The sequence below is a fragment of the Bactrocera neohumeralis genome, chromosome 3, assembly GCF_024586455.1.
Source record: "Bactrocera neohumeralis isolate Rockhampton chromosome 3, APGP_CSIRO_Bneo_wtdbg2-racon-allhic-juicebox.fasta_v2, whole genome shotgun sequence".
In the NCBI taxonomy this organism is placed as follows: domain Eukaryota; kingdom Metazoa; phylum Arthropoda; class Insecta; order Diptera; family Tephritidae; genus Bactrocera; species Bactrocera neohumeralis.
The window spans coordinates 15,250,813-15,277,746 of record NC_065920.1 but is presented as its reverse complement, the minus strand read 5'-3'; the positions used below and the strand labels follow the sequence as shown (position 1 = coordinate 15,277,746).

The 26,934-nt window shown below is 35.3% G+C and overlaps 1 protein-coding gene across 1 annotated transcript in view; it reads right to left on the bottom strand.

Annotated features, from left to right (window-relative positions):
• Nucleotides 1-21,446, bottom strand: part of LOC126753869 (uncharacterized) — a 154,522-nt gene extending 133,076 nt beyond the window's left edge. Inside the window, exon 1 of the mRNA XM_050465606.1 lies at nucleotides 20,412-21,446. The gene's annotated coding sequence lies outside the window, so the exon portion shown is untranslated. The remainder of the gene's footprint in view (nucleotides 1-20,411) is intronic.
• Between the last annotated feature and the right edge of the window lie 5,488 nt (nucleotides 21,447-26,934).

Sequence of the window (26,934 nt, the reverse complement as noted above, 5' to 3'; positions counted from 1 at the left end):
CGGGAAATTTGCGGCTTGCAGAGTTCAATTTGTTGTTTACTTTGGCTGTAACAGCCGCTAAATTTAAACTTGTTTTAATGAGCTTGGCGATTTTCGTTTGTTGAAAGAAATGTATCACAGAACTTTTTATAAAATATGCGTAAAAAATTAAATAAAGTATGTAAGTAAGTATAAATGTTTCGAATGTTCTGGGTATGAATCACAATTTTAAATTTATGAATTAAAATTTTATAAATTTATAGAAACATTTATTGCAAAGTTTATTGCAAAATTTCCTCAATTTTGTACAAAAAACATTGGCGAATGGAGAATACTCTGGTTATATTAAATAAAGTCAAAGACAATGCAGAATTACTATGATAATTATAACAGGTGACGAAACATAAGGTTGCTGATATTACGTTGAAACTAAGACTCAATTGTCCTGGCTCGCCAAGGCGAAAGTGAAGGTTATGCCAACTATGTTCTTTGACTTTAATAGTATAGTGCCAAACGTTTGGATTTGTAGAAAAATAATTCATGGCTTTTATACTACTACGAAAATGTACTTGCTCACTCTTCATTGCTTGTTCTTGTTCTTTCAATTACAATAAGCTAAGCTTCTCCCACAGCATCCTATTCGAGAAAAACTGGCCCACCGTAGCACAACTCACCACACCAGAGAATAACATTACAATCAACATCTGAGAAGAACTTGCAAGAACACACCACAAACACGACACCAGCAACTAACAAAAGAACTGGATCAACGCACTCAACATCAATTTCGCTTATTTACTTCAATCGACATCAATCCTGCGCGCTACGTTCGTTCTTTCGTACATTCGCAAGTAACGAGTACATGTACATTTTTTAACACATTTTATTGTTTAATTTAAAATATCAAAAACTTTTTAAATTAAATTGAATTATATTTAAAGCATTTTTTTTTGAAAGCGAAACTATTTTTGAATGCGAAAATATTTTTTTCAGAAGACGAAAATTCCTTTGACAATTATTATTTATTCAAAATAGATTCCATTTAACTGAGAATAATGTTTGGGACGATCAATCAAAGCATGCTTAGATTTTTTTAGTATTTTATAGAAGTGTTCTTCGCCACCTCAATTATTTGAATAGCCGGAATATCAGTTTTATAGAGAGCATATATGATATATCAGATGCTAACAAATGATGACTAATGAGAGAAAACCATATTTTCCTCAAAAACTAGCTAATTTTCTGCATCTGCATTTCATACTTGGTAAGCAAAGCCGATCCAAGTTTTCTTTAACATTTTACAAATAGCATTTTTACTCCTATTTAATCATGCGGTCAACATTCTCGTAGTAAAATTTGCCTCAATACCAACAATTTCGCGCACTTTTTCCATCAACCCAGCATGATTACTAGCGACCGTGCTTCTGAACGTCCTTCAAATCCTCTCGATCATTGTTAACTACGTATAAACTTGAGTACAACCCATAGAATCATCACCATCAACATTTTCATCAATTTGTCTCTAAGCGAGTTTTCTCTTCAAGTAAAACACAAAACTTTTTAATTTAACCTTTGTAAAAATTCATTTTTTTTCCTTTTATTGAGATGGCCATAACTGGGCTGAAAAGGGGTGGATGCATATTTTTAATGTTTTATAGTTTAAATGTAAAGTTCACTTACTATTGAGATATACCTTGTATAGTAATGAGCAGCGCGACGAGTTAAGTCTACATATTTATATGGGAACTTTTACCACAGTTTATGAGATATCAATTTGAACATTTTTAGAAGTGTTTTCTCCGCAGGGAGCGGCTAATTTTTGGATATTTTTTTATTTGCTTCTACTTACTTTCTTCAGTGAATAGTAAAACAATTATGTATCAGTTCGATAGCCGTTATAAATTAAAAAAAAAAATGCCACCAACGCTTTCTACCTAAAATCATTATCTATCCATACTGTCGTGCCTTGGGTGGTTACACGGCTTCAAAAAAAATAATCTTTGTCTTGTTTAGTTCTATAAAATCTCTAGATTGTGTTCTAATGACCGAAGTTTGAATACTTTCCTTTGAAACTTTTGCAAAATTATTAAGTCATATATATGTATTTTTGAAATAAAAAAGTTTGAATAAAATATTTCACTTTTTATGTAAATGATTATTGAAAAGAGGCCTTTTTTGCGAGATGAAATCTGTGTAATCCCTTAAGCCAATAAATCCGTTAATGGAATCTTCTTCGTGTTATTGCAGTATGCCTTATGATCAATAACTCCATCAAAATATTTTTATATACCGAGTTTCATATCAACTTTATACAAAAAGGCTCATCTCACGAAAAAACTAAAAAAAACTTGTAAATGCCCCTGTTACAAAATATACATTAACACGTTATAGCCGTGATTTTATTCCTATTAGTCCTATAAAATTGATTTTCAGCAAAAAGGTGAAGATAATTCTCCATGATTCGGAGTAAAAAGAGCTTTGCATATTTTTATAAGCCTCTTTGCTTGTAAACGCAGGCACAAAAGTAAATGTTTTTTATTTTTTCTGTAAAAATGTGTAAATATGAAAATGGAATCAGATTCAGGAAATGTGTACACCTTTCCAATAATTTTTGCGAGCTTCATAAATGATAACGTATGTTCCTTTTATACTGGATTTGCTACGAAGCTTGTTATACCCAACACCCTATAAATTGTGCATGTATGTATGTAAATGATCTGTATTACGAGCTGGGTCGATTTAGCCCTGTCCGTTCGTTCTTCTGTCTGTATATACGCGCACTGGTTCCTCAGTTTTAGGTATTTCGCTCTGAAATTTTTCCAAGGCCTTTATCCCTTGAAGAAGCTGCATATATGTTGAAATGGCCCATGTTGGTCCAATATAACATATAGCTGCCATACAAACTGAACGCTTGGAATCAAGTGCTTGTATGGAAAACTTTTTCATTTGACCAAATATTTCCAACAAACTTCACAAAAATTATTCCTTGAAACAATAGTGTAATCTTCGAAGAAATGGTAAAGATTGGTCAACAATGGCATGTAGCTGTCATACAAACTGAACGATTGGAATCAAGTGCTTGTATGGAAAGGATATTTATTTGACAAGGTGTGCTCATGAAATTAAGCATGGAATTTTCTCAAAGTCATAGCTATAATTTCTGAATATATCGTGCTAAATGGATCAATATAGCATAGAGCTGCCATATAAATTGTTTGATCAAAATCAAGAACAAGCAATTTATTTTAAAAAACGTTCATCTATGAAGCATTCTATAGTTTGTCTGCAGTCGAAGTTAACGTTTTTCCTTCGTCATTAATAATAATAGCAATAATAATAACTCCAATATAAAAAATAATAATTTTCATACTTTTATTTCTTTTTTTAACTTTAAACTAAGACCTCAGGTTTTAATTCTTACTCAGATTTGAATTTCTAATATGTTTTATTATTATGTTTTAAAATTTTTAAGGAAAATATGTTAATTTTCTTGTAAGTTATTTGCTTTCATACTCCTATTAGTTATTTGATGCCAGCTTCGGCCCATAATTTTATGATTTTTTCTTCGTCGGTTATGAGCTCTCGACCTACAGGGAGGCAGACTCGCGCTCAATGCACTCACCTTCTAGCGCCCCGCCCAAGTGTACTTCCATTAAAAACACGCAGCCACTTTATGCTTACCTGGCACACATAAACTCACATCCACTCACACACACTAACCCCAATGTGCTTGCATAAATTGAAGGTTACGCTCGCATATGTGCATTTAAGCAGCGGAAAAAGGCACACATATGCACCAAATTCGTTTTGATATCCCCCGCCTGCAAACATACACACGGACAGACGATAAGGAGAACACAACGCTTTCACTTACCGTCGAGTCAGTTTGCTTTTTGCTTTTGGCGAGCGGCCCTTTGGAAAGTATGAAATAAACAGCTATGCGTGGGGCAATACATTGATAACGGTAATGGTAATGCCGGGTAATGCTTCGGTGCACTACTTTTGCAAAGTGGAAAACATTAAAAGTGTGTCACGCACTTACACGCGCACGCCCACAAGCGCACAAGGCAAGGCATAAACGCCTCGACGCTCAACAACACACGCACCGGCACTCCGCGCGGCCGAGACGAGGAAGCTGGTAAGTGCACCAGCCGTTTTAGCAACAAAATGCCCTACATATAAATCCGTTAAGTTTTAAATATGATATTTTATGCTCACATTATGTCTGTGTGTGTGTGTGTGATTGCTGGCTTGTGTGTGGGGCCAACATGCTAGCTTGCGAACGCACACGAGTGCACTTTGGTGTCCATGAGTGCATGCATTTCTCGGTCTCACTCACGTCAAGTGCCGCCCCAGCACGGGCATGCGATCCCCACAAGCACACAAACACACCCATACCTACACACATGCCTGTCAGTTGTGCACTTTTACTTTGTGCTACTGATTTCCTACTTAACTAACTGTATGTGTAAGCTCGTATGGTGGCATGCATGCAATTTTGCGCTCGTCTGTGTGTATGTGCTAGAAACCCAGTTTTGAATGGGTACGAGCATAAAGTTGAAAGTATTTGTAAGTATATGCAACATACATATAGGCGCATAACGCTTTATATGTATGTGGCACTGATGTGTATGCGCGCTGTACATATATGAGTTGCTCACCACCACCAGCGCACTTTTCATGTGAAATTCCATTTATGTATATGTGTGTGGCTGTGTGCGTGTGTCGTGTAGTGGCAGCCGGAAGCTTTTATTGCAAAGCCGAAAATTTAACTTTAAATTGTTTGCAGCGCTCGTTTGTTTTCAATTTGCGTTTCTTTGGCTTTTTACAGCATTTCGCTGAAAAATAACCTTTTTTTTTGCTTTTTTGACTCGCTCTTACTTTTTAACTTTTACGAACAACATTCAAGTTTATGCTTTCCATTTGCATTTTGACATGATTTTAATTACTTTCAAGTGAAGTTTGACCTTTCGCTTTCTGTTCGCTTAGTTCGCTGCAGTTTTACAGTTATTCGACGCAACTAGTTTTACACACACATAAAAAATAAGAGGCGAAACTATGCGCTGCATCACGTGGATGTGTGTGTTGCTGCTTTTGCCTAAATCTACATATGTGTGCGTTTGTTATTTTTGTTTTTTTTTTTTGCACTCGCATACACCCTTGACTAAGTTGGCTGTGCGCCGCCACTTCACCTTCTGACACACTCCAAAATGCTGAACATTTTTCGTTTCAAAACATTTTCAATTATTTGAACTTTTCGCTAGTAAAGCAACGTAATAGCACTGCCATTTTAAAAACAAAACTTACGATATGTCAACATATAATTTTACAGTTCCTTCGGTACTCATTTGATTTTGTTTCATTAAAATAATTAAATTAATAAATGAAACTGCCATCTAATGGGAAACAAAAATCTTGTTATATAAGCTGCCATGCTGGCAAAATCTTTTTATAACGATATAAAACTAAAAAAAAAAAATACAAAATTATTCAATTATTATCCAGACTAATATTATAAACCGCAAAGATTTTATTACTCTTTTAGTTGCATTGAATAGGCTCCGAAACTACTTGCCGAATTTGTAAAATTCTTCGCCGTTGGGAAGCTACACTTTTTTCGGTGAACGTTAGCTATGTTTCAAAAAAAGCAAGGATCCTTACTTAAACTTCGCTAATATAAACTATGGTGTAAAACATGCACTAAAAATCCTTTATATTGCATGCGTTGCGAATAATATTGATTATAGAGCGAAATAATGTCTACGACTTCTTTGACAAATCAAGCGTGAGTCGTGTCAACTCATGTTCAGTATTCAGCAGTGAAGAAAATATAGCAGACGTAGCTGAGAGTGTACACGAAGATCGTGGAGAGTCACATCGAAAACTTAAATTGAAAGCGTACAAAATACAGCTTGTGAAAGAACTAAAGCCGCTCAACCTTCGCAAGCGACATCGCTTCGCTTTATGGGCTCTTGAAAAGTTACAAGAAGATCCCACATTTTCGAGCCAAATTTTGTTCAGTGATGAGGCTCATTTCTGCATCATTGGGTATGTAAAGAAGTAAAATTGCCAGATTTGGTACGAAGAGCAACCTAAAAAGATTCAAGCGCTATCATTTCATGTAGAAAAAATCAATGGTTTGTTGTGGTTTGTGGGTAAGTGGAATTAGTGGTCCATATTTCTTCAAAAATGATGTCGGTGAGAACATAACCGTCAATGGCGACCGTTATCGCGCCATAATTACCGAGTATTTGATACCTGAAATTCAAGCTCGTGGTGTCCTCGAGATTTAGTTTCAACAAGATGACGCCACTTCTCACTCATCGCATCAATCAATGAATTTATTGAGAGAACGTTTCGGTGAGCAGATAATTTCACGTTTCGGGCCGTCCGATTGGCCAACAAGATCGTGTGATATCACACCGTTTAGACTTTTTTCTGTAGAGATATGTAAAGTCTGAAGTCTATGCGAACAATCCAAGCGGTAGAGCAAAACATCACTAGTGTTATTCGTCAGCTATCGATTTTTTTATTTATCGAAATAATCGATTTATTTGGTAACAGAACGATGAAATATAGTGTCTAATTTGTCTAATACATATTTCATAGATTTTTTTAAATAAAAAACTATCGACTTTTTATGTCGATATGAAAATAATCAATTTTACTTGGTTAGGAAACCATGAAATTTTATTTTTTTTCAAATTTTATTAAAAGAGTATGTATAATTTTTTAAATTATGTTAAAAGATTTCAGAAAATGTTTAATATTTTCGTGCTTGTTTTTTCAGGGCCTCTGTCTACTATATTTGTACACAAAGTCTTAATAAGAGGCTTGGGATCAATATACTGCCCATAAATTGTTTCATACTACTAAGCTAAGCTAAAATGTATATTATCGGAAACTTTAAGTAAACATACTAATTATAACCAAGAGCGGCGGTCAAACGGATATACTATACATAAATCCGATTATGTTTAAGTTCCAACGGAAACGGGTCGTAACTGTAAATGTATGTAAGTTATGAATTTTAATTTATTTGTAAACAATTCAACAGAATCTTCGATTAATCGAGTTTAAAAATATTGATAATTTGTAATCGATAAAAATAATAAAAAGTTATTGCAATTTTTAAGCAAACAATGCTATAATATTCCGAACGAATCGTTTAAAATTGGTCTTATTTTGAAACATATAGAAAGTCTCTTTCAGCGTTATTGCCAAAAAAAAATTTAAATCCGAATAAGTCGTTTAAATTATAAAAAGCGATAAAAATTTTATAGCGATAAATTATTATCGATACCATGTAATGAAAAAATTATTGGGAGGTGTTGATTAAAAACATTTTGACCTTCTAACTTTTCACTAACAAGAAAAAAACTATACCACTAGGCTTAAATAGCGATATAAGCAAGATTTTTCTACATATATATGCATATATACCATTATAGCAGTGCGTGCCGATACTTTTGGGAACATAAACGGTGTACAAACTTCCGTTAGCCTGATAAAATGCTTCCGTTGCTATATCCGTCACAGACGCTCACAAACACATACATATAATGCAAGTACGTGCCACATGAGCAATGGCAAGAGGGGGAAGCAAGTAATCTGCTCGCCAAAGGCGTGCAGCGATAAAGTAATGATGACGCACGCATTTTTGGCCATAAATGAGACTCCTGACGACAATATCTGCGCCATATGCATATCAGCAGAGCCATCAGCAGCAGAAACTACAGCCCAAGGCTGTCTTATGGCAGAGCGCTATCAAAAATCAAAGCCCATCTACTGACGCTAAGGTGTCTCCTCTTTGCTGTTGCCACTTTGTAGCTGCTCTGCTAGCGGGGAATACTTTTTTATGTACAAGCGGAGAAAATTTACATTTTTAGTTCACATTTTAGTGGCAGAAGTGTAAATTATTTTCCACTTTGTGACAGCAAACGAATTTTATACGCGCCTAATAGACGCCAACGACGCCACGTCACAAAAATTTTTCTATGAATACCGACTAGAAAAATGCTGTTGTTGGTACGAAGAAAAAATACCAGCATATATGACAGTTAATCGCTTAAATGTGTATGTGTGTGTGTGCATGCGAGCACCGGTAAGCGAACACAACAACAAATAGGAAATGGGATAACAGGAAAACAAGCCAATTGTTCGGCTTCAACGAGGCATGTAAATCTACACATAAAAGTTGAAATGAAAGCCAACTAAAATAACAACAACAATACGGTGTATAGTGGCAATGAGTGGTGTAGACACTGCCTACAATATGTTGTACAAACACGCATGAGTGTGTGTGTATGCGTTTTATGTTGCTACTTTTTATGCTCGTGTGCACCCAACTAAAGTACAAGGACACAGGCCAATACACACACAGCCACACTTATGCATACACCACAAGCAATTTGCGAGCAGTCCGGCTGCCGACAAGTCTACTCATGTGTTGAGGTGTGGCAGGCAAACTAACAAGAAAGGTGGACAGAGACACACACACACCTACAAACAATGGTTATATGTGGCATTCGCTTATGTTCACAATTACACTTTCACACTCACTACACTTACATGCACTCGTGCGGTTGTTGGTGTGTACTTATGTTTTTAGAAATTCTCACACATTCTCGCTTGTATAACAAAAGCACAATAAAGCGAGAAATTCTAATAAAAATGTAAATTTTTCACGCCAGACGTGTTGAGGGTTTCACCCTGCGCTCACTCATATGCATATTATATACATATTTTATATGTGTGTGTGTGTGTGTGCATTACCACACATCTACGTCATAATTTTGTACGCTTGCTTCACTTTATTGTCATATCTGTTGTCAAACACGCTGTAACGGTACCTGCACGAACAACAGCTAGGAAGGCAATGGAAAAAAAACTTTTTCGTGACAATGGTTGTAGTTGTTGCACATTGCATATGTAAGTTAGATAGTTCCAATTGCCAAGTGCATTATATTATACGGATATTCATACCCTGTATAGGTATCAGCAGGAGGAGCTGAGTTGATTTAGCCATGTACGTCTGTCTTTATATAGTATATATGCGAAGTAGTCCATCCGTGTTGAGAAATCGATCTTTCCAACCTTTCCTGTAATATAAAGTTGCCATAGAAACTAAGCGATCCGAATTAATTCCTGCATGGCAAACTTTTATATTTGAAGTTCAAAGACGGACTAGGGATCGTTGAAGATATGCCTCCTTCTGATGACCTCTTCAACTGATGAAAATATTGAAAAATATGGTACATGTACATCGGGAGGCAAGTCTAAAAGAGATGACAAGAGAGCTCGACATCTCTCTTGAGTCCGCTCAAATGATTTTGTTGCATGTTTTGGATATGAAAAACGTTCTCGCTCGACTCGTCCCGATCACGCTGAATTTTTTTCATAAAGAGTACGATTGTGACCGAATTTAAAGCTACAAACGCAATGAAAACTATCGATCAACCACGGGGTTCACCAGATTTGGCTCCGTATCCTATCGACAAGCAAGGCCTTGGCCATGGCGTATGAGCAACTCGTAAAAAGCTAAGTGGAAAGCTCACTAGGCACTTACTGATATTTTAACGATTTTTGCAGATGACCCTACGGTTGCGATTGGAGTTGCGTAGGCGTTCCTTATGAATGTGTGATTTAGAGTTAACGCTGTGGATTTTATTTAGTCACTCTATTTATAGCAAACAGGCTGGAGAAGTTGCCATGGTTTTATAGGAAAAAAACATGTTCGCTGCAAAATTCGGTTGTCTTATTAAACTTCGCGATCACCCAGGGCTGAACAGTTCCCATGGTTTTATAGAATAAATGTTTTCAGACAAAAATTCGATACTTTTGTTCAACTTCGTTGTCACCCAGGGCAATATGATGACTATAATGACTTTCAAACTTTTCACTACCATCGTTAAGTTTTGACTTATTTATCTGCAATTTTGCATATCTGTAATTTATTTCTCTCCAAGAAACTGCTAATTTGTCCGAATCGTCAATATCGGATCACTATAGCATATACCAGTAGTTGCCATTCAAACTGGAAAACTGGGCGATCAGAATCAAATAAATTTTCAAGTTGAGGCCACTGACTCCGAATTTCGGTAGTAAATTTTAATAAATTGGAATTGGTATTGTAAGATATCCATGATGAGATGGCAAACCTTGCTTAAAAAAAATGTCAAATAAGTGGAAAAAATATGGCGTAGCTTGCTGTCCCTTTTGGTCTATTTTTGTAGCGTTCCTATTATTGTCCAGTTACTTGTCTGAAAAATTTTTCACTTGACGAGCTGTTTCCATGGAATATGACGGCTGTTATTGGCGAAAAAAAAGCAATGTTGCAATCTCCGAAAGAATTGCTAAAAACGAATAACAAACCGAAGCTGCCATACAAACTTAAAATAGGAATCAACTCCTTGTGTGAAATATTTCGCATTTGTCGAGAGTATTATAGCTTCGATACAACCAAAGTAACCGTAAAACATTCTTCTTCAGTTTTAAAAGCGCTCTCATAGAAATAATTTAAATTTTTCAAGTTGCCTGCCTTACTCATTCACCCTTTTTAATAATAATTCGCTATTTTTTGTTGACATTTAGTATGTTTAATTCAAAAATATACACTACTCATTTGATACACGTACTCCATTTGAAGAAGAGAACTAAGCGAACTAAAAATCTATGCACGAACGTGCTTGCCACTCTAACGGCGCATTTACAGAGAATGCACTGGCTGAGTGCTCAGTTGAAAATAGTAGTTAAAGCGCTCGTGTTCCCACGCTAAGCATAGCTTTTGAAAGCAGACAAAACTTGAACTCAGGTAACTGTACGTGCATGCACAACAAGGCGGTGGCCGGGTGTGGTAAATATGAACAAGCAAATGTGGAGATTTAACCGTTAGCTGTTTGTAAACGACATATGCAGCGGCAAATACTCATTTGCAGCGACACTGGAGGGCACTTCAGTTGCCTCATGGCAAAATGGCTGCACAAGTAAGTGTTAGTTTACCACACACACACACACACACACAAAGACACATAATACTGGACAACTGCATATATATTCATTACTTTGCTAACGAGGAGCTTAGTAAGCACTCAAAAGGCAAATAAAGTGGCAAATATATTCATTTAGCATTGTATATGCTGCAAACTGTTGCCGCGCAGTGACCATACTTGCCACCACCACCAACAATTGCTTGCCACTATGTTTTCTTTGGCGCGCTGAAGCCTTCGTTAGTCGCTCAAGAATATCATATTATTTGCTTAGCAATTTGCTGAATAATTTAAAGCGCTAGCTTTGCTTCGTTTACACCGTTACGAGTGCTCGTGCTCGTGCCAGTGCCTTACATGTTGGTTGTGGGGCCTTTGTGCGGCGTTTTTGTAGTACACAAACACACAAACATATGTATATGCTTACAATTTGTTAAGCGTGTGTGTACGTGTATTAACACTTATTCGTTTCACCGTATTTATTTTACACTCGCTTCTTCGCCAGTGTCTTACGGTGTTTATTTTCGGTGCCGCATTAATTTGTAAGCTTGCGCGCTTATAGCTTATAAGCAAACACATACATTAATGTACATGTGTGCACAAATCTGACAGCAAACAATAGAAGCTTTCTCTACACGCCGAGCACTCACTTAGCTTTAGCTGCCTTAAACATTAAAACAAACACGCTGGCACACAATAAAAAACACCAACACACACACACATGTGTACGTAGGACGACCACATGTACCCACTAACAGCCTGATTGCCCACAAGTGACTGACTACTTGACTAAATGTCTGACAAAGTGTCTAACAAATGTGGCATTAAATCATGGAAATGCTTTTTAGCTCGGCGGGTGCGAGTGGTTCGGCAGCGCCAAAGCTCCATTCTACCACCGCTCAGCAGCAAAGCAAATAAGCGCAAATATATACTTATATATAAATGTAAATATATACATATATACATATGTACATTTATACTATTTACATATGTAAATGCCGCTGCTTTCGCTTTGCCTTGAAACTAAGAGCATTAGCCTGGCGCGCAGGATTAAAGGCATGCAGATCCGTTACTCAAACCCACACATATGCTTGCAAAATTAAATAAAGTTCTTTATATACATATATACTATATACATATATATATTTATATAGTTGTGTGCTCTCATTAACTTTCTCGCATTTCTTGTGTATCTTCACGTCTCCTAATGAGACCTAATTTATGTTAAATAATAAATTACCACATGCCATTTAGTTTTGTTATTAAAAACGTGACAATGAATGAGCTTGCCGCTTTTTTTCGCCAACAAATGGCAACACTGTCATTACACAGCAAATATATCAAAGCACAAAACTAACTTCGCACCAAACACATTTCCTTTATGAATTATGAATAGTGCAGTCATTGTGAGTCCAGCTCATTAACTTGCCGGCTTTCGGGTTGTGTGTGTGGCAAATTTAATTTATTTAAATGAATTAATGAGTAGAACTGCAAAAGTTTTATTGATATAACCAAAGTTGAAATTAATGTTTTCACACTTCCTACTTGCGGTTACATAAATGTGTAATGGGAATTTACATGCGAATTCGCTGGAACGTGGCTACTTTTGCCTGCCTGCGTATGAGGATGTGACGGTTGCTTTTGTAACAAAAAAGTATGAAAGCAATAAATTTGAAACAAAGCTGAATATTTGGATAATAATTTAAATGATTCTGAAGTTAAAAAAAAGTTGCTAAAATATAAAGATTGACTCCAAAAGACTTCAAAAAAATTTTTAATAGAAAAAATACTAGCTATATAGTGTCAGTTTAAATTGCTAGTTATAGCAACTGATTTATTTTTAATTCGTTATAAACATTCATTACTCATAAAAAAATAAGCCTAAATATATGCTTTAACAGCCAAAATGTAGGCAATGATGTTTCACAAGTTTTTTTTGACTACGAAAAAATTTAGATTTCTTATAAATGCGGGAAAGTTAGTACTCAAATATTTGAAAAATTTCTCCGAACATATGTAAATATAGGTTTGACAATCTAAGTAAGCCTAAATTTGTGCTTTAATCGCCTAAATGTAGGCAACGACTTTGAACAACTTTTTTAATGACTGCGAAAAACTGTAGACTTTTCCGAGTTTTGAAATTATCTACACTGGTTGTTTCTTTTCACCAAGACTATTTCAGGCACAAGCCTTTAATAAACGCTATGAAGGTCTCTTAACTGCAAAAAATTCTATAGTACTTTGAATCTCAAACTTGATTACACGGGTTTTTTCCTTTCAACAAGATTATTGCAGGCATACGCCTTTCTTAAATGCTATAAATCATATTTCTTTAATGTTGAATGGCATTCTTCGGCGATTTAATATTTTGTCAAAAGGGTTGCAACTGCCGAACAGAAATCCAAACCACATTACTTAAATAAATGTTTATATAAAAGCGGAAGAGATATTACTCAAATATTCGAAAAAACTGATGCAAAAATATTTAATTACAAGTCTGACAATCTAAGTCAGTAATATATGCTTGAAAAGCCTAAATGTAGGCAACACTTTTCTATTTTTTTTTTAACTGCGAGAGTCTCCGGACTGTTCCAAATCTTGTGTTGCTTACTTTGACTCACTCTTTTGATCAAGATTATTTCAGACTTAAGACTTTCCACAAACTATGAATGTCCCTTAAGGTATATGACGTGCTACGCCGATTTAATATCTTGTCGCTTTGTCAAAAGAAATCCGGAACAATCTAACAGAAACTCAAGTAGAATTTTTTATCAAAATATTCAAGAAAAATTACAAACATAATTCTCTGATAGTTCGGAACTTTGTTCAAGACATAGGAAATATAAATCTGTCAATCTAAACGTCCGAAAAATCAGGAATGTTATGTTGCTATTTACAACTAAAATATGATTCAGTTAGCTTGGGTTCGATCAGGCTTTTACGGTTACTTAAATTTTAAGTACAGTGTACATAAATATTGCTGAGCGTAAATGGTGGCAGCACTTTTGCCGATTTGAAGGACAAAAGCTATAAATGTTGCTGCGCTTTAATATAGAGAACCCTTTTTCCGATTTGAGGTATAAAATCACCAAGTTTTGCTAGGCTTAAATGTAGGCATCACTATGGCAGACATTTTTTAAACGTTTGAAAGAGGCATTGAAAAATAGATTTTTTTTACATTAAAAAATGCTTACAAAATATTTCAAAATATTAAAGCAGAAAAATTTTATAAACTAAACTAAAAAATATAAAATTTAAAATTTGTATTCTAAATTTTGGCAATTTTTGTAAGGAATAAAAAAGCTTACCACTTGATTACTTCCATAATTTCAAATCTTAAAAAGGGGCTTTCAAAAATTAAAAAATAAAAAAGTATAAAATTCCAACATAAAATTTTGCAAAACTGTTCTACACTAATGTGCCTGTGGACTACATTCTCATATATCTTTTCAGCTCATGGCTATCTCGTGTGCGCTGGAACACTTATACTTCCGCATTTGCAAAGCATTCAGGCAATAACTTACATACAAACTTAATACATTATCGTGTGTAGGCTTATGTGAAAGAGTTGAAAGTTCATTTAACGGCATAAAGAGTTTGAGGTGCTGAAAAGCAAATAAATCGAAAATATTCTTGTTTTTTACAGATTTTGAAACCTTTGAAATTTCATAAGAAATAATTTTTAGAAAAGACATGATTGAATATTACCAAGTTTTCCAATAAGGATGATATGATTTCTAAATATCGTTTCGGCCATTTTTAATATGTCATTATCTGTATTTTTTCATTTTTTTTCATTGTATTCAGTAGTACGCCTGAACAAAATTTTCAAGTTATACTATTTAAAATACTGCTGCCGTGCAGGCAAGTGTTACTGAAGACCACAATTTTTCAATTCCAAGACGTTCTCAAGAATTGGCACTATCTCAAACCACAACAGATTTTAAGAATAATTAAAAAAAATCGAATTACTTAAGATAATTTAGGCTTGCATCCATATAAAATTGTTCTCACCCAAGAACTGAAGCCAACAAACTACCGTAAACGTCGTCAGTTCGCTAATTTTGCTTGAAACAACTTGAAAACGATAAATATTTGTTTTAAGAAAATCATCTTCTTCGAAGAGGCTCACTTTCAGCTGACTGGTGCGATAAATAAGCAAAACTGTGGATTTTGGTGCGAAGAAAATCCAAAAGTTATTCATGAGCAATCATTACCTTCACCTAAATGGACTGTTTGGTGTGGTTTTTCATCCGGTAGAATCATCGATCCATACTTCTTTCGAAATAAAGCTTCTGACACCGTTATTGTCAATAACTAAGATAGTAAACTTTTATGGCATAAGTTGATCTTAGCAACATTTGGTTTCAACAAGACGTGCAACAACCAAATTATAGCGAGAAAAGTTTAGAGATTCGATTATTTCAAGAAATTGTGACATTGAATGGCCTCTAAGAAGTTGTCAGTTAAAAACATTATACTACTTCTTGTGCGGATATTTGAAGTTATTGGGCTTTAACAATAAACCAGACTCTCTTCAAGCCATAGAACAAGTCAATATAGAACGTGCTGTTCATGACACACAACTTGATTTGATGGAAAAAGTACTCGAAAATTGTGTTTATCGATTTTGTGCCTTCAAAAAAGTCGTGGTGGTCATTTGAATGATGTTATATTCAGAACTTAAATGTATCCATTGTTCTTCACATTAAATAAAAAACTGACTTTTTAATTTCTTAACAATTAATGTATTTTAATTTAATAACTTTACAATTTCTTAACAATACATTTTTGGAAAGAAGTCATATCACTCTTATTGGAAAACCCTGTAAATTCATGAATATTTTGTTAATTCAAAATTTTCAGAAAATGGATGACTTCATGGAATATTAAGAAATGAAGATTCCTTTTTTCTGTGAAAAAATGTAAGACTAAATTATAAATCTATTTCAATTATTAAAATGTTACCAAACTAAAAAAATAAGTTTTTTTTTTTATATATTTTATATAACATTAATAAATAATTTACAGTAACATTTTATTTTTTTTATTTTTAATTTTTTTATTTTTTATTATTTTATTTTGTTTTTGAAAATATCAACACGACCGCTTATGTGCTCAAGATGCCTTGCCATTTTTATATTCAAACGAACATTATTATATTTGTATTTCCATTTTTTATCGTTAAGCAAATTTCACGCTCTTCCGCTTTGCATATTTAAGCGCGGCTTCAACGCATACAAAAATATTTGCGCTCAACGCCGCATTGTTTTCACGCTTCAGTATAATGGCAAGCGGGGAAAAAATTGGCTTAAAATTCTTTTTCAATAAATGTGCTGATATTTTTTCTATTTTTTTCCTACAATTTTAAAATTTTTTCAACTTACGTTCGGGTTTTTTTTTATAAAAAGTGCAATATTTTTTTTCTTTAAAAGTACTCCATTTTTTCCATAAATATCCACGCATTTTTTCTGCGCGCGCCATAAATTAGCGCTGACCATAAATTTTAAGCTGCGCGTCGCAGCGAAATAGCCAAACTGCAGCAATAACAAATGGCAACTAGACAACTGTCTGATTAATTTCAATTGTGCGCTCGACGATTTTTATGGCAACGCGCGTTTTCGCCCAATAAAATATATTTATTTGTCACTTAGTTTGGCTAAATACTTAGCGTACTTGTATTTGTATTTGCTGGCATTTTTCGCCATTTTATTTATGAGCGCGTTTTATCTCATGTTCTTGTTGTTGTTGTTTTCAATGGAAAGTTTGTTGGCATGTGTGTTTGTGCGTGGCATTTTGTTGCTCGCTTTGCAATTATTTCTCGCTTTCAACTATTTCATTAGAAAAGTGGCGCCAAAAACGAAAGTGTCAGCTTGTGCAACAACAATAGCGCTGGCTAATGCAACTGCAACTGTTGCAAAAAGCAAACTGTCGTCGGTGCATTCAGCGATTTCTTTTTTTGCCGCACTCACTGCTGTCGCTGTTGTTGCAAATACAATATTGGTGTGTTTCCCATACATTGTTGCTGTTGTTGCCCATACATTGCTGCTGCTGCTGCTGTCGCTGTTGTCATTTCGCCGCGCTGTTGGCTTTGTTGTTGCTATTTGTTGCACTAAATACTTTTTCTAAGTTGCTCTGGCTTCACACTTTGTTAATTATTTCCATTTTGTCATTTTGTTTGGCTTTGCCTGCCACTCGCTGCTGCTGCTGCGCCTGCTGTTGAAAACTTTTAAGCCTTTTTATTGCGCGACCGCATGATTTATTTGCCGTTATTGTGCGCAGCTATCTCGCTGCATCTCTATATATGCATGTATATATAAATGTGTGTGTTTGTGTGCATATGTGTTAGTGCGCTTTTTATGCTTTTTGTGCACTCTTTGCTCAATTCATTCAATCCGTTCGCATTCTATTTTATTTACAGAGTGTTCTAATTAATTTTTATTGTTTTAATTCATTATTTGCCTTTTGCCAGCGTTTGCACAGTTTTTTGCGTCTTTAATAAATAATCGCAGCCTTTATTTGCATTTTCAATTTGTAATGAAAATTACGCTATAATTAATTCAATAAAAAGTCTTAAATACAAAAACACGTAGTATAACCAAAAGCTCTGCAATAAAAAATAAGTTTTAATTACATTTAATTTCAACATGACCGCTAATACATCAGACGAAAGTTGTTGTTGATTTGATTTGTTAGTACCTTCTTGACAACAATTTTATTTATGCAAATATTGGGAAAATTCTACTAGTTGCGAAACTGCAGAAAGAAATTAACTAATTCTTCAAAAGCTTTCAGCAAAGCAAGAAAAAAACTTTATAAAATTGCTTCAACGAGAAAAAATTTGATTTTGATCGCTCAGTTTGTACGGCAACTATATGATATAGTTGCCCGATCTCTACAAGTTTTTCGGAGATTTTAGCCTTGCTTTGGGTAATAAGTTATATCAAGTTTTATGAAGATATCTCGTCAAATGAAAAAAATTTCAATACAAGTACTTAATTCTGATAGATCAGTTTGTATGGCAGCTATATGCTATAGTAATCCGATATAAAAAATTTTTGCGTAGAGTATAGCATTGTCTTAAATAATAATCTGTACCAAATATTGTGAAGATATCTCGTCAAACGAAATAGTTTTTCATACAAGAAGTTGATTCCGATTTTCAGTTTGTATGGCATATATTATAGCGTTGACTTAAATAATAATCTGTACCAAATTTCTTGCAGATATCTTGTCAGGTGAAACAGTTTGCCATATAAGCGCTTGATTTTGAGATATTCATTTGTATGGAGACTATAAGCTATAGTTATCGGATATGAACAATTTCTTGGGATATTATATCTTTTCTTCAAAGAATAATCTGTGCCAAATTTTGTGAATATATCTCGAGAAATTAAAAATGTTTGCATACAAATACTTGATTCCGATCGTTCAGCTTGTATAGTAGCTATATGCTACAATGATCCGATCTAAACAATTTCGTTAGAAGTTGCATAAATAGCTTAGAAAAAATACTCATGCTAAATTTCATCACAATATTTCGTCAAATAAAACAGTTTCTCACACAAGAACCAAATTTTGAGCGATCAGTTTGTATGGCAGCTATATGCTACAGTTATTCGTTATGTACAATTTCTTCGGATATTATATATCTACTTTAAAGAGTAATATGTACCAAATTTCGTGAAGATGTCTTGTCAAAAAAAATGTTTTTTTAACAGAGACATGATTTTTATGGATTAGTTTGTAAGGCTTTAATGATTGGAACTCGACGGTTCCGACAAATAAGAAGCAAATAAGGGAGAAAGGACAGGTGGAAAATTTAAGGTCGATATTTCAAGAACTGACAGATACACAGATATGCAATGGACATCGCTAAACCGACTCACTTTTATATACAGATAAACGAACGAACCAGAGGCTAAGCCTACTCAATTTTGCACACTCATTTTTTATATATACTTTATAGGGTTTCCAATGTTTCCTTCTGCGTGTTACCAAATTCACCGCAAACTTAGGTATATCCTCTTCGTGTTATTGAACCAACTTATCTACCATCTCTCCTAGAAAAGCCTACAATCCAAACTCTTACACTTTATTTTTGCAAAATGTTTTATGCTTGAATTTCTTTCACACAAACACACACACTCAGTTCATTTCCGCAACGCTTAAGTGATAACCAAAGCATTTTTATTTTCATTTCGTCACACAACCCATTAGCGCTCGTCCTCACCTGTCACAACACTGCGCACAGCAGCGTTGCATTAGCAGCGTTTGACAGTTGACACTTTCCAGCAACTTTAAGTGGTCTTGAAGTGCCATGCACAGCGTAGCGCTGTGGCCACCCAGGGTGCTAATGAAAATGAAAACTTCGGTTACCATAGCAAGGCGTAGCGCGCACACGGACCCACCGTACGCACGTGTGCGTATTCGTGCCCACACACACGAACGTGTGGCTAGCATGCTGACGTCGCGCGACCACGTTCCATAGCAACTGTCAATTAAAATCAATCATAATTTTGAAATATCTGTCAAAGTTGCATTAAAACCCAGGAAAGTTTTGACAATGTAAATAAAAACTCATGAGCGCCGGGTTGGGTGGTCGAAACGAACAAGCGATGGGTTGGCATGCGTATATATGTAGTGTGAGTATATACGAAATGTGTGTTTGTGTATAAAACATTAAATGTTGTTAGCATGCTAATTATGGTGTATGGTATCTAGGCAGATTATAATGATATTTTGAGTGAGGACTTTGGGGAAACGTTAGAATATGTAAGTGCCGTAGGTATGTATGTAGGTTGTATAATAGTGCGGTTATGTGTGTATTTTGTTAGCAACCACTAACTCAAATTAGAAAAAAGTTGTTTTTTGCATTGTATGGTATAACTCCGTGCCTAACAATGTGTCTAGTTGTGTTGTATTGTTGTTGTTATCAACTTTATTGCGCTCAGTAAACTAAAGTTGGCTGATGTTGGCGCCAATGTTGCCGAAAAGACCTCACACATACATATACTCGTATAGTAATGGATTTTCGAATGTGAGCGGTAAATTGGCTTAAATAAATACTTCCGGTGTTTTCTTTGACATTTAGAACATTATTTTTTGAAACATGAAATTTGTTTTGATTAAAACTTTTATTAAAATTTAATAAAGTGTTTTTCTGAATCTCCTCACTTTAATAAAAGTAAAAAAAAATCAAAACAAAAATTAAAAAAAAAAAAAATTAAAAAATAAAATTAAATTTTAAAATTTTTTTTAAATTGTTTGTGTTTTTATTTAATTAAATAAAAAAAATTAAAATTAGAAACTTAAATAAATTTTTTTTAAGTTTTCTTCAATTTTTTATTTATGTTTTTGTTTAATTTTTTTATTTTTGTTTTAATTTTTTAATTTTTTTTTTCAAAAATTAATTTATTCTAAATATGCGAAAAAATTCTCTCTTACCTTCGTTCAAAAACTGTAACTTTTTCGGAATTCTCTTCCAGTTTTGTTCGCAGTTTTACTCAAGAAATTTTATGTTTCCATATTTCTCTTTAGATTCAAGTATTTTCGGTATTCTATGGTATTATTAACTTCACTTCCTTTTTTCGCAGCAATATTTTCAAACGAAATAAATCATCAGTATTTCTTTCTGCAAACTTTTGACAACTTTTTTGAACACATAAAACGTTGCACTTGTTTATTAATCCAGAGTTCCACCACGCGCTTGCTTTGATGATATTAAACCGCTTTCGAAACTCACACACAAATCTATGGAAACAAATTACAGTTATTTTTATAATTTTGCTCACTTATTTATTACTTATTTCTCTCTTTTTTACCAGTTAATAATTTGTGTGTGAACCGCTGTAGCTAATCCTTGCGCTTGCTTCATTTACACTTCTGCAACATTTACGCACAATTAAACGCCCAAAATTTGTTTACATGCCGATTCGAACAACTCTCACGTCACACGCGTAATTTCGACGAATTTTTGAACAAACACTTTTTTATAATTTTTAATATTTATTTTTAAACCGCACCGCTTTTTATTTCACTAAACTTTTAACTATTTTTACACGCTATTGAAAAGCAATTATCAGCAGCTAAGGAGCACTATTTGGTTCCACATTTTAAGCGTTGGCTGCCCACACACACTGCTTGCTTGTCATTGTGACTTCTGCTTTTCCCTGTCAAACTTGCAGCAATTTGGGCGTGTTTGTAGCACCGTTACACAGCACAGCTGATTTCACTTGAATGTTCCACTCGTAGCTGGCAATCACTGCTGTTTTTGCACAAATTTGTACCTAATAATGCCTGCCACAACACGCTCACTCTTGCTTTGCTTGCCTTTGGTTGTTAATTACATTACATAAAGCAAATAAGCAACGTCAGCTATAAAACGATTTTTTTTTTGTTTTTTTTTTTGGTAACACAAATTCCATTCAATAGCACCCAGCTGTTCTGGCGAACGACGAACGACGCGACAGCGTAGTGTCATTTACGAAAGACGCTGTTAGACTAGTTTCCAAATCACGCCGTCGCTTATGCATTCATTTTTTCCTGCCTTCGTTGCCCCCTCGTGTGCGCCAAAAGCCGTATCTACCGTTTTGTATGAACGTCACACACAGCAGTATAGTCCAAATCAGCGTTAGCGTCCGCTTGCTTAACGCTAGAGCGTTAATGCAACCATCGAGGCGAGTTTTGGTATATGCCACTCTCAATACGCTCTCTTCGGCAGCATTCGTGGCACGTTCGTGACATGGGTGTGCGTCTAACTGGCATACGCGCCTGTGTCTATGGCAGCTGTGCAAGATTTCAGGCTCAAAGCAGCTGCTCTACACAACACATGACACGAGCGCATATATTAAATTTGTCCTTTAAGCAGACTGCCGCTCTCAAAAGCTTTCACTCACCCATTAGCATTCTGCTTAACCTAACTTTTGCTGCAAATCAGCTGTGGGTAACTGTTATAATTTGCGAAACACTCTCTTTTGCTTACTCCAGCAGCCTTTCGAGTTTGCAAACGTTTTCATTATTTAGCTTTGAGTTTGCGTTTCTCGCGCACCCAGCATTCATACGCAGCGTATGAATCTCTTTCTCTCACTCAACTCTCTCCCCGTTGTTCCAGGAGTTTCTCAGTTGTTTGTCGCTTCTTGCGAAAATTGCTTTGGTGACTTTCATTTGTAATTTCATTTTAAATATGCTGTTAAAACATTATATTATATGTATGTGTGTGTGAACTGTATAGTGTGTGCATATATGTAATTGAGTACCTCGATAATTATTGTAAAACATTGTAGCGTATATTATTTCTTATAAATATTATTATTTCAACAATTAAAGCTCACTTAATGCTATGCTACCAATCATAGTTTTATTTATAAATTATAATACTAGCTTTCTCAATTCAATTTAAGAATACTTGGTAAACTATTTTCTAATAATTCAAAGCACTGTAATACTATTAGTAAGTGAATTGCGTCTGTTTTTACTCTCTCCCTCTCTCTTTCTCTCCCAATTTAACTTAATATTTCCTCCGAGCTGTCGGTGGTTTCACATTCGTGAGCAGTGTACTTCGGAGATACTTCGAAACTGTTTCACTTGAGGTCTGTATAAGAGAAAATTTCCTTCTTCCTAAAAATATTTGTATTTGTTTGTACGTTTATAACTTTTATTTTTAATGGAAAATAGCTTAAAGTGAATCGCGAATCTAAGTTATTTTTCTCCTTTCAAATATGCTTCACTAATCTACGCGAATCTAAGAACCTATATGCTTAACTAATCTAAATAAGGATTCATGGACCTTAATTTGCATAAAATAGATTTGAAAGTTTTGAAATTTTTAATCGAGTAATAATAAGCCCTCCAAAAATATTAATATATACATATGTATTACCACTTTTTTGTTCTATCTTTGTTAAGGGTATTTTTTTAAACATATGGTCAAAGAGAAATAGAACGCATATAATTTAATGCTACGGGCAAAAATTCAGCTTTATTATGAAGATCAGAGATTAACATAATATTATAAAATTTTGCTTGAATAAATTCCAGTCGAGGGAGCCAATTTTTGATCACCTGTTGCAGCAATTGGTCTCATATGTCAGCGAAAACGCACCGAATAGACTCGTCCAAGTCGTTAACAGATCCGGTTTTTTTGCATAGAAAAGCAGCTTCACAAATCCTCATAAAAAAATTATTAAATCATAAAATCTGGGAGGCCTTGCGACAGAGCCGCGACATGAGATGATATTCTCAGCAAAGGTTTCTTCAAAAAATGTATTATTTCATTAGATGTATGGCATGCGCGAAACCTTTTTGTAACCCAAAGTCGTCGATATCACCATCCTCCAAGTCACGATTGAGTCATTGATCAGGTTTTTATAGCGTTCCGTAGTAAGTGTTACTATATGAACTCCTTCATTTTTGAAGAAATTCCTTCTGCTATAAAGCATACCAAACCGTGACTTTGTGAGGATCTAATGGCACCTCAACCATAGCTCATGGTTTGCCATCCATCCAAATGCGACAATTTTGTTTACTAAACCAACCAAATGTGGGCTTCATCTCTAAACAAAATTAGTACAGCTCGCACTGAATCACTATTCTGGTAATAAATTTGCATGGTTTGCAAATGTTGCGCCAGAGTAAGTCTATTCATTATGCAATAGCACACCAAACTAGTATAAATATACATATATATTAAAAGTACTCGGATATTGTAATTAAATTCCCCGGATAAATAATATTGAAAAAATGTATTATGCTAAGTTGGTAGGACTGTCCTTAAAAAGTACCCCAAATATGAGTACGTTTGTTCGGTACATCTCAGCATGCGATTTTTAAAATGAAAAAAAAAATATCGAAGAAAGGATTTGTCTCAAATTTTGTATTTCTTATCATATTTCGTGTGCGGAATCTTTGCGAATGTCTGAAAACGCTTACGGTGATTCCATTTTATTAAAAAACAAGCCTACGAATTGTATAAAGCCTTCAAAGAAGGTCGAGAGATCGTAGGAGCATGCCTTGTTCTGGGCGACCTTCGACCTCTTCAACTGAAGAAAATATTAAAAAAGTCACGGATATGGTGCATGAAAATCGTCAGCAAGTATTAGAAAGATAACAACAGAGCTTGACATTTCTTGCGAGTAAGTTCGAATGAATCTGCCGGATATTTTTGGTTTGCAACGCGTTCTTGTTCGACTCGTCTCGATTAAGCTGATATTTTTCAAAAAGTGTACCGTGAAAAGGTCTCTTTGGATATGTTAGACCGTGCGAATTACGATCTCACAATTGACATTCAAACATGTCAACAATCATCGGGATGGAGAGAAAAAACCAGCCGAAATCAAAAAAACTACACCAAAGCCGCTCAAAAAATAAGGTTTTTTTTTTCAATTTTCGTAGTTTGGTGCATCATAAATTTATTCCAGGTGGATAAACGATCAATATGATCTATCTGATCTATCTATATCTATTTGGCCGTACTGAAGCGATTGCGTGAGAAGATCCGTCGAAAACGGAAGTTATTGTGGAAAAATAATTTATGGATTTTACACGATAATAATGCTTTTGTATAAACGAAGTTTATTCTCAAGACTGAGTGCAGGTTTTGCACCAAGATAATAATATATTTCATAAATCATCGCTCAAGGTACATTTCGAGTTACCTAACTAAATATTTTTAAGGAATCAGAGTGCCATTTATATATAAATGTGGACAATCTTCTCTGCTGCCAGTGAATGTTAAATGAATAAATTTGTGAGTGTTCACTTTAGCATTCCAATTTTTCATCCATGTTTCTATGCTCTCCGATTAGGGTTCAATATAAAACTAGATGGAGTATCATTTGTTGCTATTAAAGAGACTTTCAAACCACTTACACTCGATCGCCTTGCAGATAAGGAAGAAGTTCTGGGATATCTGGATGTGGCCTGCCAAATGGACATTTCAATTAAATCTATATCACAATTAGAAGTTGAAGAAGAAAAAAAGCACTAGATAACACAAAACTGCCAGAATATGATGGTAGTGAAGTGAAGACTAATTAATTTACCGGTGACTAACTCCAAAATATGATTATAAGAATATTTCTCCACTATAACTGATGCACTAGAAAACAAGAAAGGCCAATCAGGAATCGTTTTGGTTATTAAACAAAGTTTTACATTGCCTTATAAAAAAAAACACTTTTCTTATAAAAAAAAATAGAAGTAAACAGAACCAATGTTTTTATTATTAATAAATTCACCACTGCTTTCTTTTTTCATGCTTGCTCATCAATAACAACTGTTATAATCTCAAAGTGGTGAAAAACACGCACATATACATGAATTATACCAGCTCAGCTGTATGTATATGCACATTTAAGCAAACACATACACACATATAACTTTGAGCAGGGTTTGTCGCCAAGTCGATGCATTCCGGGGCCAACAACATGATTGCCGTCATCAGCGCTAACCGTACCACCACTTAAGTAATTCACCACAATTAAATTTATGCGCCTTATTTTCGGCTGCGTGCTGGGCTTGTGGCGGAGCTGAAAACACAACAACAACAAGGAGACGGCGGCAAAAAGCTACGCTGCAAATTGCCAAAGTAAAGAAAACGAATAAGCAGCCGGCAATAATTGCAATGAATCAGTATTTATCAGGTCAACAACAAAGGTCTGCCACGTATAAATGCTATGGATGTGTATGTGTGGTGCTAACATGTGTCTGAACAAATAGGAGTGCTCGCCGCAGCATGCTGTATACAAAAGTACGTCTGTAAACAAAGCTTGAGATATTTCCGGCTGCTTGTAGCGCAAATTTATGCGAGTGTCTAACACACACACATCAATGTACGCTTGTCTATGCGTGTGTTTCGGGTTTTTTGTGTTATGTGCTCCCCGCACAACTCGCAACCTCAGGACTAATGTGTCGTCCCAGATCATCTCTTTGCGACGGTGAAGGCAAACGAAGCCAAATATCGAACACATTTTCCTGATACAACTTCAAATCAACGCGATTGCAAGTGAGCACCAACAAATCCATCATCCCAAATGTATTTGCCGTTGTTGATAGTCCATATACAGACGTGTTTTGGGTGGCAACCTTTCTACTTCCGCGCGTCCGTGCGTCTGTACAGCTGCACGTCAATCCATCCATACGCTTCAGTGTCTGCGCCGAATATCGGTGACATAGTTGCGGCCATTTCCACCAACTGCAAAATTTGCTTTCGCCTACACAATAAGATCTCCGAATGTAACCCGAAAAGGGACGCGCTAGACACGGCAGCTTGATGACTGTGCGTTGCTGCCGTCCCGCAGGCAATCAGTAGCAATTTCGCCAAGTAAAGTCAACGTGTGCAAAAAGCGTAAAAATTGTCAAAGTCGAGGCCCGAGAACAAGAACAACAGCAGCAGCAGCGCAGCCACAGCAGCGGCCGCCACTCCGGCATCACAACAGTTTCGCCGAGAATATCGATTTGTTTCGATTGACAAAATTCGTGCGCTGCACACACACACACACTCAAGCGCAAGAAAACATCCAGCATGTGCGTGAAGCCGTAAGTTTCCCTAGCGCCGTGGAGCGTCTGTGTGCCACACGACTGCGTCTTTTATCTCTGACGGCGTTGCGTATCGCAATCAGCATTTTGCTAACCCAAAAATGCACAACAACAACAACACGTGGCATGTGAGTTCGAAATAAACGCAACAACACAACATTCTGCCAAGCTAGCGACGTATATAATCTATGTTTGCCTTAAGACATGTAGCGAGTAAGTTTGTGCGTTGCTGTCGTCGGCCCCATTTTAACAACAAATAGTAGCCAAATAAAAATAAATAAGAATTGCATATATTGAAATTGTATTTCGTTTATTTGTGCGGCTCCGTGCTACGCTAGCGTCGTCGTTGTCGGTTTTGTTGCTTTAGTACCAGTGTTCCTTTCACAGAGCTTGAGGGTCAGTTAAATCGATTTCATGCGATGATTTTTGAATG